Here is a 12,892-nt window from a genome sequence, read left to right as displayed (position 1 = left end):
CGCGTGGCGCTGAGCGACAGAAGGCTTAAATAAAAGATACCACCGTTAAGAGTTTTAATGGATGGAGGAGAGGACAGCTGTAGTGAGATTGGTATGACAGGAATCTAGGCTAGGCCACCATTTTACGAACATTTCTACCGCTCCGGAACGGCCTGCAACGTGCTTCCGGGTAGTAAACATTCAAACCATTATGAATCGGTACGTTAGCATCTGTAACGAGATGAGCTTATTGAGATATAAAACGTAGTATGACGTCTGTGCGGAGGGTTTATGGTGATAAGATTATACCTGGTATGTCGTTGGCAAGGATAAACACTCGAGTTAGTGCGTGGTATCCTTACTAACGGCTCAACAAATAGTTGCCTAAGTTACTCAATGAGAACTTAAAAGCTACACACCATCGTCATTTGAAAGTAGATCAAATGTTGTCATATGGTTTAATTTTCAATTGGATTGAAACTAATTATAATTAAATGCAATTTTATTTACGTTTCATTCTGCGTGATGCGATAACAAATCTTGTCACTTCATAGCTCTCGACCAGTATGTTAATTATTCATTTAAATGTTATGTTTCAGGATATTTATGTATATTTTTTTGTTATCCCCTGTGAAAGTGATTCGATACTACGCACAGCGGAAGGAACAGAAGGACATCGTGATTACGAACGTGCTTGCTATTGCATAATTAATTCTCTAATAATATGTGTTCAGCAGTAAACATTGATAATAGCAATGATGGGGTTTTTGGTTGCTTCACTGATTATGTTGCTTTTTATGCCTTTTTTTTCGTTCTAATATCTGTTTTTAGTGCTTGCGATACGTGTACACACAGATAACAGCATTTCCGTTACCGTGTTGCGAATACATTGTGTTCGACTTTTGTTCTACCATGTCTGCATTTTCTCGCTTGTTTGTGTTGCCCTTTTATTTCCCCTATCCCTTCCCGTTCCACCGACATTGTGTCCGCAATTCCGGCACCCCCGTTCCGTATAGTTTTCGATGCAACGTTTTATCATTCGCAACCCGTCGCTATCGCTTGCCGGAGTGCTATTTTACGTGCGCTGTCGGACATAGTACATTGTACTATGTTGTGGCGGCAGACCTAGTTAGACGTTGGTAGTTCCGTACCAGGAACCGGGCGGCAGGATGGCGTGGGGCTGCTGACATGATCGGGTTTACCTTCTGACGGACATGTGTGCACGTTTCGAATGCAATCAGCAAAACAACACAACGGCACAAACTTTCCCACTGCAACAGTATCCCGAGTGTGTCGAACTTGTTCCGGACCTCGCATGTCCTCGCGTGTCCCGGCGCAAGCAGAAGTGTCCCCCCCCCCCCCTCGGTGTCCCCCGGATGGCAGCTGCATTTCCGGCTGTATGCAATTCTACATTTCCTTCCCACCCCTTCTACCTTTGGTGCACGGCGTATGTTTTGCTACCCTTGTTGGCGCACATAACATATCAAACGCTTGCCCAAAGGAAAAGCACAAAAAACAGAGGACTTGCAGTGTCGGCGCAGAGGACCGTCTCAAGGTGTACGGTTCTAAATGAGATTCATTTTTAATACCATTCGCCACGAGCGCACGGGAGATGATAGCTTTGGCTCATTTGTACGTTATTAAAACTTGACTCGGTTCGCACGATGGCCAGGGCAGGCTGGAAAAAAAAACGAAAATCCCTCACCAAAGTTTCCCATTTGCATGTTCCGGACACAGTGCGGGGATCGCTCCGGGACGGTGACTTTCGTGCGAAAACTTTTCAAATGCGACAAGGTCTTAAACTGGTCTTCTTGGCACAGGAAAGAGTGGCCGGACCTAACCTTCCGGTGAGGCCGACAAAAGAGGCACACAATTATCATATCAGGTCTCTTGTCTAGTGGTTATGGCCATAATTTCCTCACCGAACAGCGGGAAAATGGTTTCTTTGTTTGGGCACAAGTCGGCAGTGGACTTTCTGACATTCTAATACTCCAAATGCAAACTGTGCTAGTTTTATATTTATCCCGCCGCTAAGATGCACCATGAATAGGAATGTTTTTCCCACTAACAACCCGTCTTCCCTCCCGTTTTGATAACACATTCCCTTGGCGTGATCGGTGGAAATTATGGAATGAAACTGGTGCTTCCCAAATCCTTCGTAGGCCAGGTTGTTTGGTCACATTCGACGGTGGAAATTAGTCACACTTCTTATCTTAACTGTTTCACCACAAAACTACCACCGCTTTCTGGTCACGGCAGTCCCACAAGGCTCTTGTGAGGGGGACAAGAAAAATGGAACTCGACTCGGTTTTGCATGACACTTTTTCCTACTCAAGTTATTTTGCATCCGGAAAGACGGAGAACAATGCCCGGCGAGATGTTTCACGCAAATTTCCTGTTCGTTCTCCTTGGGAAAAGGGGTGCGATTAAAGTGCACAGAGAGAGAGGAGAGAGGGCTGGGCACCGAAGCGACGATTTTGGGAAAGTTTTCCCCCCTTTTCCCGGTGCCCGCCACAGGGCCAGGCTTTCGTATGGTAATTTGATTCTTTGATAATTTTATATGAAAATGTGAAAGGAATATAAATTGTGTCCGACGGGGCGCCTCCATCGTCTGTGGCTTCCATTTCGGATGCAGCTACAGGAACCGAAGCGAAGTTTTTCCACCCAGTAGGCTGGGCCCCCGGTAGCTTCTACTACCTCTTTTTACCGTGGCAGACGGCCGGCGGGTGGCAGGCGGGAGGAAAATTGGGTGAGTTTTATAGTTATGGTAAAGTTCTTTGACAACCTCCCGGTTCAACCCGGTTGCAGCTTCCTGCGCGGGACAATTTGTAGTCGAAGATCAAAGCACTACAACGATGTCGACGTTGGCCGTCTTTATCATGTCGGTTCAAACGATGGCTGCAACGGGGAGTTGGCAGTCAACCCAGGCAACCAGGAATGCACACACCCGACGTCCGATGGCGTGTTCGATGCTGGCGTCGTCCTGTGTAAGCCATACCTTTGGCCTCGAAAAAGGGACCACTGGATGCCGGCTGGAAGACTGGCTGGTTGATCCCCGATACCGGAGGGACCTGCTTGGGAAGGAACATTTGCATTACAAGAGACCAAACATGAGAAGATGTTCGCTCTATGGTTTCAGCTGAATGATGATCGCCATTTGCTGCTAACGAGTAAGTTAAATTAGGACGAGTATCTATGTGACACCGACTAATTTAAAACTTTTATCTTAATTAAAGAGCTCAAATATATGCCACTGGACGGAGTTCCGGGGTTTGTGGAACGAGTAGCTTGTGAACGAACGTTTATTTGTAGGAAAGGTATGCTCTCGGGAGTAAACTACTTATTTCAATAGAATGTACCCTATTACTCGGTGTTATGCATAGAAGAGCCTTTTCAATCATCATTTCCGATGTGTGGAGTGGAAAGTTCTCTCGAAAATCCAACGAGCACGAACAGAATATGTATAATTCTATGGTAAGTGGTAAGCAAAAGTTGAGTGAATATTTAATTAGTACTAATCACCTCGTAAAAAGGTTACGATGATATTCAATTTGAGAGGGGTTGGGAAAAAGCTTAACGGCTTTCCGAGCCTGCTTGGTGCAACGGCAGGATTATTTTATCCAACGTAGGCTCCGAGCTAATGATGATGGCTTTCGAAAAAGTTCCCTCGCGTGTCATTCAGTGCACTTTAGTTTTGTTTTTGTTTTTGAGTAAGCAATTTTGATCCCGTCGTCCATTTTAATGGTACCCGCAATCCGTTCGCGGTAGTTCGTTACTATCGGGCAAAAGGGTGTTTGTTTGTGCCCTGGTTTCAATAACTTTTATCTTGTGGATGAACCCTATCGGGCGATGAGCATCGGTCCACACCAGCATCGATAGCAATGGGGTTGCACAATGGGCGCCACATGTTTTAGAGTTGTGGTTTATTTCATAGAATATTCGCTGCAGCATGCGGTAGCAAAAGAATGCACTCCCGTGTTCGTTGGAGGGAAGCTTTTCCCCCCGGTGGTGAGGGCCGGGTGTGTAATATGTTGCGTAAAATAATTTTCCGACCGGCTGGCTGGGAAAATTTAATTGGTGGCTTCCCGGTGGAATGCTGTAAACCCACGGGGGGTGAAGGAGAGTTTGCATCAAAAGTGCACTTGCCTCTTTGTTTGCCAACGGGGTAGGCTTGTTGCAAAAGAGGCTGTTTGCCGTTCGCGGGATGCCGTGGTGGGAATTTTAATCAACAATTTTCACCGCACTTTTGATTGCTAATCAAATCAACGTGCCACCGGTCGGTTGATGGTTGGCGCTGCTCGTCGTAGGCGTCGGAAAAGCCTCACGTACTGCGGGGCACGGTGGATTTTTGCCCGCCTGATGAACACAAACCGACAACGATGCATCGATTTTAATGATCGACCGCAAAGGGAGGGAGGTTGAGGGAATGCTGGTTAAAATTGTATTATGTTTTTGATGCCCGCCGGCACCGAAAATCGTACGAATATTGCATGCGTTATTAGCTTTCGATAACGGGGAAAAGTTTTCGCACATAAATTATTCATAGCGGATAGATTAGTTTTTCATCCTTGATTGCCATGCTCGCCATTGATTGATGATTGATTCCATTTACCACATTGTATCGGGCCCTTATTCCGATTTCCACCCGAAAGGCCGGAACTAGTACCAGCGTGTGTTCTCTGTGAATTTAATTAGTCTTTTTCCGGCAAAACCATTACCTCATTGAATGATATTTATAAATCCTTCCCACATTTGCTTCGAAATTTGATCAACATGTATTCGATTATGCCATTTTGTGGCTGCTGGTGCTGAGAGACCTGCCTTCGCCCTGAGATAATAAAGCAATAATCTAATGCATCTTTTCATTCTAGAGCATTCTTCAGACCCATTCGCACGTGCTCGGGTACGGTTCCTGTGGGTACGGACGTTCGGATCGTTCGACCCGACATTAATCGTAACTGGTATGTGCCACCTGTTGCGTTTTCCTTCTGGGCCAACCTTAAGATTCATCAAAGGGAGACTGTCTTGTGGTGAACTATGTTGCCTTCCGATTTAGTTATGGTCATTGGAATTTGCTTTTCAAAGGCGTGTTTTTCGTAGGGGCTTCCGATGCAGCTTTTCTTGGGGATGAGATGGAGGCGCCTGGTGTTTAACTGCCATCAACGAGATTATAAATAAATTGCTTTTAAAATTTACTCAAGGGAAACCAAATGAAACTAATGATCAGAGCTTGTTCGACGATCCATTAGATGTTTTAAATACATCTGAAATTTCTTTGAACCTATACTTGAAATAGAAGAAACTTACCAGAACAACTTCAAAATGATGAATTGTAGGAACATTTATAAACGTGTTCTATGTCTGGTATCCACCAAATAAGACTAGATGAATCTATCTCTGCTAAAACCTTTCGACCAGACATCGAGAACCTTCCTGGAATGTTTAAAATAAAGGACAACATAGTGATGGAAAAACCCTCCCCTTTTTCTTCTGTCAGATTCAGGTTCAATTTTGATCGAAAACTTCGCTACAGAAAGGATCTCAGCGATTCAAAGCATGAAAATTCCCGGGATTATAGAAAATGTTAACGAGTTTTTCATGATCGTACGTGAGAGGAACGTAAATTAAATTCAAAGAAAAAGCAATTTTCCCTTCCGGTTGCGTCCAGCCGGGCTTTGCATTTTGTGATATTTTACGCTTATTTGGTGTCACAACTCAAAACGATGACGATATTTGATGTATCAGAATCAAATAACATAAGCTAAAATCTAGAAAAAATATAATAAGAAAATAAAAGGAAGAGTAAAAGTGTGTTATTATTATTAATTCAAATATTAATAGTAAATTCAAATAAATCACTAATGGTAATGAATGTATGATCAATCTTTTTTTAGTTTATTGAGTAATCACCATCTATTCGCAGATGATGGATCTGGTTTTCTAGCAGTAATTTTTGTACTAAACAAACTTTCGTCTAGAACCGATCGTTCCACAAAAGATGCCAAAAGTTATCTGTTTCGATGTATGCTATGGTTCATCAATAGAATACTCAATAGCATGCAAGAATAAACTAATAACGGTCCATTATTGTTGCCCAGAGGGTTCGTACCGTATCCGACAAGCTATAGAAGGAAGGTTCAACCCTGGATCATCGTACCTTACATATATGTTAGTGATATAAAAAATAACCCTATGAAATATAAACCTAAGCAATAGCAAGGTATCGTTCGAAACCCATTACTGTTTGTGGTTTTCTCTCTAGCGTGATGCAGAAAGCCTATACCCCTTGGAGGCAAATCGAGCAATGGAGAATATGGTGATGCGAGATATTCTACACTTTTTCCATTGCAACCCATTAAACTGATAACCGTATCCAATCGAGTGGAGTTTTCCAGAGAATGACTAGATGGAAAATTTTCCATCGAGTAAGCTAAGCCTAAAGGGAGTAATAAAACAAAATGGAATGTATTGTTATACCACATGATAAAGTAAATATACGTAGATGGTTACGGTGGGGTTATTCCATCTCGGATTCGATTCGATTTTGGGAAAATAAACTTTACTTTGATAATACCTATGAAATTGAATATAAACTTCAAACATCAATCCATAAGTCAATCGGTGGGAAACGTTAGTAAAATTTATGTTGTTGATGCTAATGCTCAATAAAGTCTTCTATGATGCACTGCCTCACCTATAGGATTAGCATCGGAGCATCTTTATTCCACCTGCATAGATAATTTTCACACCTCTATCGGATTGAGACTTTGAAAGCGTGCCAAAATAGATTTTCACATCCTGTGCGAAAGGTCGAAACCTTCCACATGCTGTTTATTTATTCAACATTGTTTAACGCTTATCTTTCACACCATCAGATCCCATTCAGTCTCAACACTTTATCAGATATTTAGTTGCGGGCTCGAATGGGCCAGCATTAGAAGAATCCTTCTCATCGAACCACAAACGCCGGTAAACTACGGAAGAAAAGGGGGAGCTATCTTGCCACAGTTCCGCCTAGGTTTCCTTAGCACGTTCGATCAAGGTTCAGCTGGAGTTGGAATGGGTTTTCTTGCGAAGAAAATGGTTTCCTTTCCCACGTGAGGTGTGCTAAGCTCGTTTGCGGAAGAGCGTTGAGAGTGTAGCAACTTAATCTGTGATCAAATTTATTATTGAAAATCTTGGATAGGTTAAACAAAGGTTCTTTGAGGATCGTTAAAGGCTGCCGTTTGCAAATGGAAAATGAAGTTGCCGTAGCAGAAAATTTACCCAGGAGAACTTTACCTTCGAGAGTTGTGCGCTGTACGACTTTTCAACCGATTTAGAAATAGTTCATTTGGTGAATATATGAGTTAATTTGTTCTGATTGCGATTGTTCAACTTAAATTAAAATATGTCATGATCGAATATCATTGTTATGTTGTCTATGTTCAATGAAAGATTTTTATCTTCGCCAGATTATGCTTGGCTTCATATTTCTTTCTCTAAGAATCTTTTTACAATAGCACATTTCTTTTGCTCAATAACAGCCACTTGGAAAGATCTTTAGAAAAAGTAAAAACACAAAACAAAACAATTATGTCTGTTTCTTATACATTCGTTCACGCCATTAATCACGCTAAAACGGAATGACTAAACAGCATTTCCACCTTAATCACAGAACCCGCTGTGCTTAAGGCTTCCCCTTGCGAAACAGAGTCTGCTTTTTGCTAATGGGCCACGTGCGCACTCGAGCTTGGCTCTAAATATTTCGCCAACTTCTCCCGCAATTGCCAGCAATCGATCCTGACGATCCTGACGTCGGTGACACTTCCACCAATAACCATTCATCATTTCGTGCCAGTGCACTAAAAGTGCACGACACAGGAGAAGAACGCTGAAGGTGCTGGTGGAATTCATTTTTCTTCCAATATCGTCCCCGAAGACGTGGCAGTTGCTCTTCAAGGAAGCTAATCTGTCTCGCCAAAACGCGTGACAGAGCTTTGCTTGCTTTTTTCCTACCGAACGACGGTTGGAGCTTCATTTCAAAGCTGGTCTGTCAGTGGAACATATTTTTCTCATTTCCCTGTGTTGATTAGACAAGCATGAATAATGTATTGATGAAGTTTGAAGAGGTCGGCGTAAGAAACGGTAAGTGCGAGTCGTTTTTCGACCTTTGATGGAGTGTGTGTATTTCGTTTTTCCACCGCTTGAGGAAGAATTGGTTGATCGATCTTTTGTTAATGATCTTTTATGCTTCCAATAAAAATGTCAGCGGCGTCACGACACATATCATAAATTGATTGCAATAAATTTATCAGCTGGATATTTTCAAAACTCTTAGTGTTGTTAATACGAGGAAACCAATATTTTTGTTTTTCAAGATTACCGAGCATCATTAGGTTTGTATTATTCTTTTGCATAATAAAGCACACTCGTTGGCCGATTCGTGTGAGGAAAACTTGTTAAGACTACAGCTTGTTTTAAGCCTCAAATATTGGCGCAAGCGTGCTTTCCAAAGGAACACTATACGACTACCGGAAGGATGAAGGATATCTTATCGGAAAAGCAACCGCCAACGGGAAAGTTAGTTCAATAGGCATCGACTGCGAGGGATGCACAGGGCGTGGCACAGGTCGAGGGCTTGACTCTCGAGCGGTTCGATAAATATTGCCAAAGTAAACACGAACTTTTCCTTCGGCAACGCAACAGCATCAGGCGAAGGGTGTTTTGCCGGTCTGGTGCGAAGGCATCCCAGAAGGTATGTTCGTTCCGGCCTTGGAAGCACCAGGTCGTAGCGCCCGAATAGCGGCAGTTATAGCCGAGGGAAAAACAAAAATATAATAACGTTATTCGTACCCGGCGCCACTTGGCCTAATTCAATGCAAACAATGTCCCATCCTTCAGCGCGAAAGTTGTCTCCGTGGGCATAGTTCAAATGCGGCAAACTGATTTCCAGCTAGGCAAAGGATTGTTCCCCTGGTGGGCGCAAGAAGAAAGGGCAGAAACGTGTTGCGTACACGAGCTTCGGTAATGTTTAGCTGGATTGAAGTGTTCGCGAAGAGAAAAAAAAAAACAAATATACACCACACCGATCGAGAAGAGGGCATCCAAACCAAACAACCGCCACACATTCTAGTAGGCTGGCAAACCGATCCTAAACAAAAGCTCCGTAATGAGGCTTGTTCCGCCCGGTATACACCCTTTGGGAGAAACGAAACGATCTTGCCGAAATCGAGCGGCATTATGAACATAAATTTTGCCTGTTATCTTTAACCGCCATCACCGTCGGGACGACGCCTCTCAAGACTGGCTTTTAACAACACTTCGAATCGCTGAGCATACATTGAAAACGTTGCAAGAAGGTATACTTTGTTGGCGCTGAGATTAAATCGATTTGGTACAGCAGCGAGGGAAAACATATTTGAAAATGGGCGAATGGGAATTTTTAAATTGATCGGGGGAATTATTTTATAACGACAACTTTTCTATCTTTAGGGCTTTTGTTAAACGGAATAATCGTTTCTAGTCAATAAATGTAACAAACGATTGAATGATAACTTATGAATATACTATTTTATTAAAACATTTCGAATGAAAAGTGTATTAAGAAAATTTGTCAGATATGTTGGAATTGTACGCAATGTCATAATGAAACCATATGCTATCGGTTGAATGGAACATTTTGTCTTAGTAAAACTGGTTGAAGCTATTATTATAAATTCGTCATCATTTAGGAAATCCCGATAAGGTTTTATATGTTAACCTTCTGTATGTGTACGGCTTTTGTTTTCGAAGATGGTAGTTTTCACAAGTGACTTGGAGTAATACTTAAATTGTAGTAAGTTTTTGTCAAATTTCCGTGTTTCCTACGTTTTTTTTAATACCTGCTCAAGACTTACCAGACACAAATCAAACGTTACTCATGTGCATACATCTCATCTCAATTCCCAGCGGTGTGGATGTGATAGAGTTCTTAAAACAAAACGAAAGTTTGTTTGTCTTGCCATCAAATCAACGGTCATCAATCGTTTTATACTTCGTTCTACTTCCTGGGTTTCCATGCCGTGTAGGTTTACGATAATACATTAAGTGCTTCAATTGAAGTACATTTCTGATTGTTCAAAGTAGTCTGAAGCGGAAAACCTGCACCACTCGTTTATGAGACCATGTTCGAATCTACTGTCATACAAAATGCATTGAATCGTATGAGTAAAGAACAAAGCAGATTACTATAAACCAGCTTTGAACGATTTGAACCGAGGTCGACGAAAACCGGGGCCAGCCTGTAACATGTAGTGGCACCCTACATTCTGGTGTATGCACTCAACCCTTCTGATAAAAAGAAAGCACAAGTTCAAAGTGAACATTTGTGCGTTATGCTTTCCAGAACCGTTGCCCTTGACTTAAGGATCGCCAAGATGCTTGGTGGTTACTTATGTTCAACGGAGAGGTTTCTCGGAGCCGTTAATTGCGAGCAAATCCAAGGTACACAACTCAATACGAAAGCGAACATAACGAAAACTAAAGGAAACGATTCTTATAACAACTCGAAATGCACTTTGATTTCAATTTCCACCGTCATGCTAACGAACGCAGTTTTCGGATGCACTTGATAAAGCGTCCACGAGACCTTTGTTCTCATTTTAATGAATACCTGACATCAAATGGGCATAACGAGCGGCAAAACATAAGAAAACAGGATGCAATGTAGAGTTTTCGTTGCGATTTCGAGATGAAATCCTCCGGTAAATGCAAAAAATAATCAAACTGCATTTTTATAACCTTTTCTCTCAAAATTGAAGCACCTCTCAATTCACTTTTGACATAAATCTGGCTAAATTGTAATCACATCTTTCTGTTCTCAAAAAAATTTTCCTCTTTTCTCTCATTTTCTCAACAGCATTTCTGCTATTTTATCATTCAACTAACAATCATGACTGGCAAAACCAATTTGTGAGAAAAACCCAACTGCCCTTTTTTCATGTTTTAGATAAATTTTCTATGTGCAGCCTACGTTGGCCGTTATCGTAGTTCAAATTTTCTCCGTAAAGCAACGTGATAACTGCTTTAAACCATTTAACCAACCCGGACAAATAATCACACGAAGCGTTTGCTGTGCTTTTTATGTTTTACGTCATCCATCTACCCTCTCAGCGTGCTGATGTTTATTCGGTTCCGTAGAAAACTCAAACAATAAACTTGTTCCAGCTGGAAAAGCCACCCGTTTGTCGTTCGGCTGGACGGCATGAAGGGCTGAGATAGTTGTTTATTTAGGAATCGCCATCATCTGCCCCGCCGGTGGGTCCGTTTCCTCCCTTTCGTTGACATTTAACCTCAGGGAGGTACGATGGGACAAACCGGTTAATTACCGTGGGCCGTTTGTCACGCTCGGTTGAAGCGGTTGAAGCTGGTAAGCTGTTGTTGGCACAAGCCGTTCCTGCTCCGGCACCTGATGCCCCACCTGCCCCTACCTCAGGTGAGGAAAAAGGTCCTCTTGGCGGAAGAGGTTAATTCTGGTGAGATTTTTCGCAAACCACCTGCACTAGTCGAATGTTTTTCCCCCGAGTTGGAGACAGTTCCTCCCTCTTGCCGGCGGAAATTATTGCATGTCTTTGCTCATCCTTGCACTTGCAGCGGACACCACATCTCCACCGCTTCTAATTCCCCTAACTTGATCCGAGGAACGTTAAATATTTGCTCTGTTTAAAAGTTTTTATCGCACCACTCCGGCCGACAATCGTAGCCAACGCCAAGCCAAGCACTTGGCGGTCGGAGAGGGACACGGTGGAACGGGCGGAAGTGCAAAGATGTCATCCGGTGGCTGTGCAACAAATCACACCAAACACAACAACCCCGTGCAGGTTCCCCTGGGCCTTTGCGAGCCGATGCAGCATCACCGGGAAAGTTGGGACAGGTGGAAAAAGGCTAAAGGGGTGTTTGGCAGCAACAGGAGTGTTTGTGCAGCGCAACTGTGTGTCACTGAGCGCTTGTAGGCACAGTAGGTGTAGGATGGCACGACGGCCGAGGAGTATCCTTTCTTGCGCCAGAAAGTGGAACACGTTGACGCATTTTGCAGGAATGACTTTCGGTTCAGCGAGGCGCACCATTGTGTGCACCGCTTTCCCTCTTGAATATTCCGATCCACGTTATCCTTTCTGGCCAGACACATCACTGCAAACGAGGAAGGGGTGGGGAGGGGAAGCTATCATCTCCACCCGCAGGATGCGCACCGGAAATGTCAGCCAGCCGTTTCACGCGATGGACGCAGTGGGGAAAAGGGAACGCAACGGTTGAAACGGTTAAGATGGCGCACGAATGCTGAAAGCGGACCAGCATGCGGAACTCGTTTGGTTTCGCAACCGTCGAGGGTGTCGCGATGGAAATGGAAAATGTCGGCACAAGGAACGCAGAAGAATGTGCCATCGCCGGGGGAAAGGCAAAATGACGAGGAATTCCTTACGATCGACGACGCCTTGTCCCTGTCCAAGCGTGCCGGAGATAAGGATGAAAAATATTCATTTCATAATAATTTATTATGTGATTATGCATTCGAGCTCACTGCAACACGTAGAAAGACGCCGTTGACGTCGTCGAGCCACTTTTCTTTCGTAAGCTTTCTTAGGCGAATCCTTTTCAGCGTGTATGTTCTTTAAACATGAAAGAAACCATCTTAAATTGTGTTTGTTTTCCACTAACGATAAAGGTTGGTTAATGTATAACGTTGTGGTTGTTGTAAACACCAAAGTATGATTTGTGTAGGTTGAATTATATTTCAGAGTAATTAATTACGCGCTTAATTGCTAAATGCCTATTTCTTGGAAATTTATTCGTTTTGAATTCCATTTTCTTCTTCTTGGTTTTCCAACTCTTTAGATGGCAAAAATAAGTTAAATCGAAAATTTCCCTTTGGTGGAAGCACTACCGCCAAAAGATA

Source organism: Anopheles coustani, chromosome 2, assembly GCF_943734705.1.
Source record: "Anopheles coustani chromosome 2, idAnoCousDA_361_x.2, whole genome shotgun sequence".
Classification (NCBI taxonomy): Eukaryota; Metazoa; Arthropoda; class Insecta; order Diptera; family Culicidae; genus Anopheles; species Anopheles coustani.
This window is presented reverse-complemented; position numbering follows the sequence as displayed.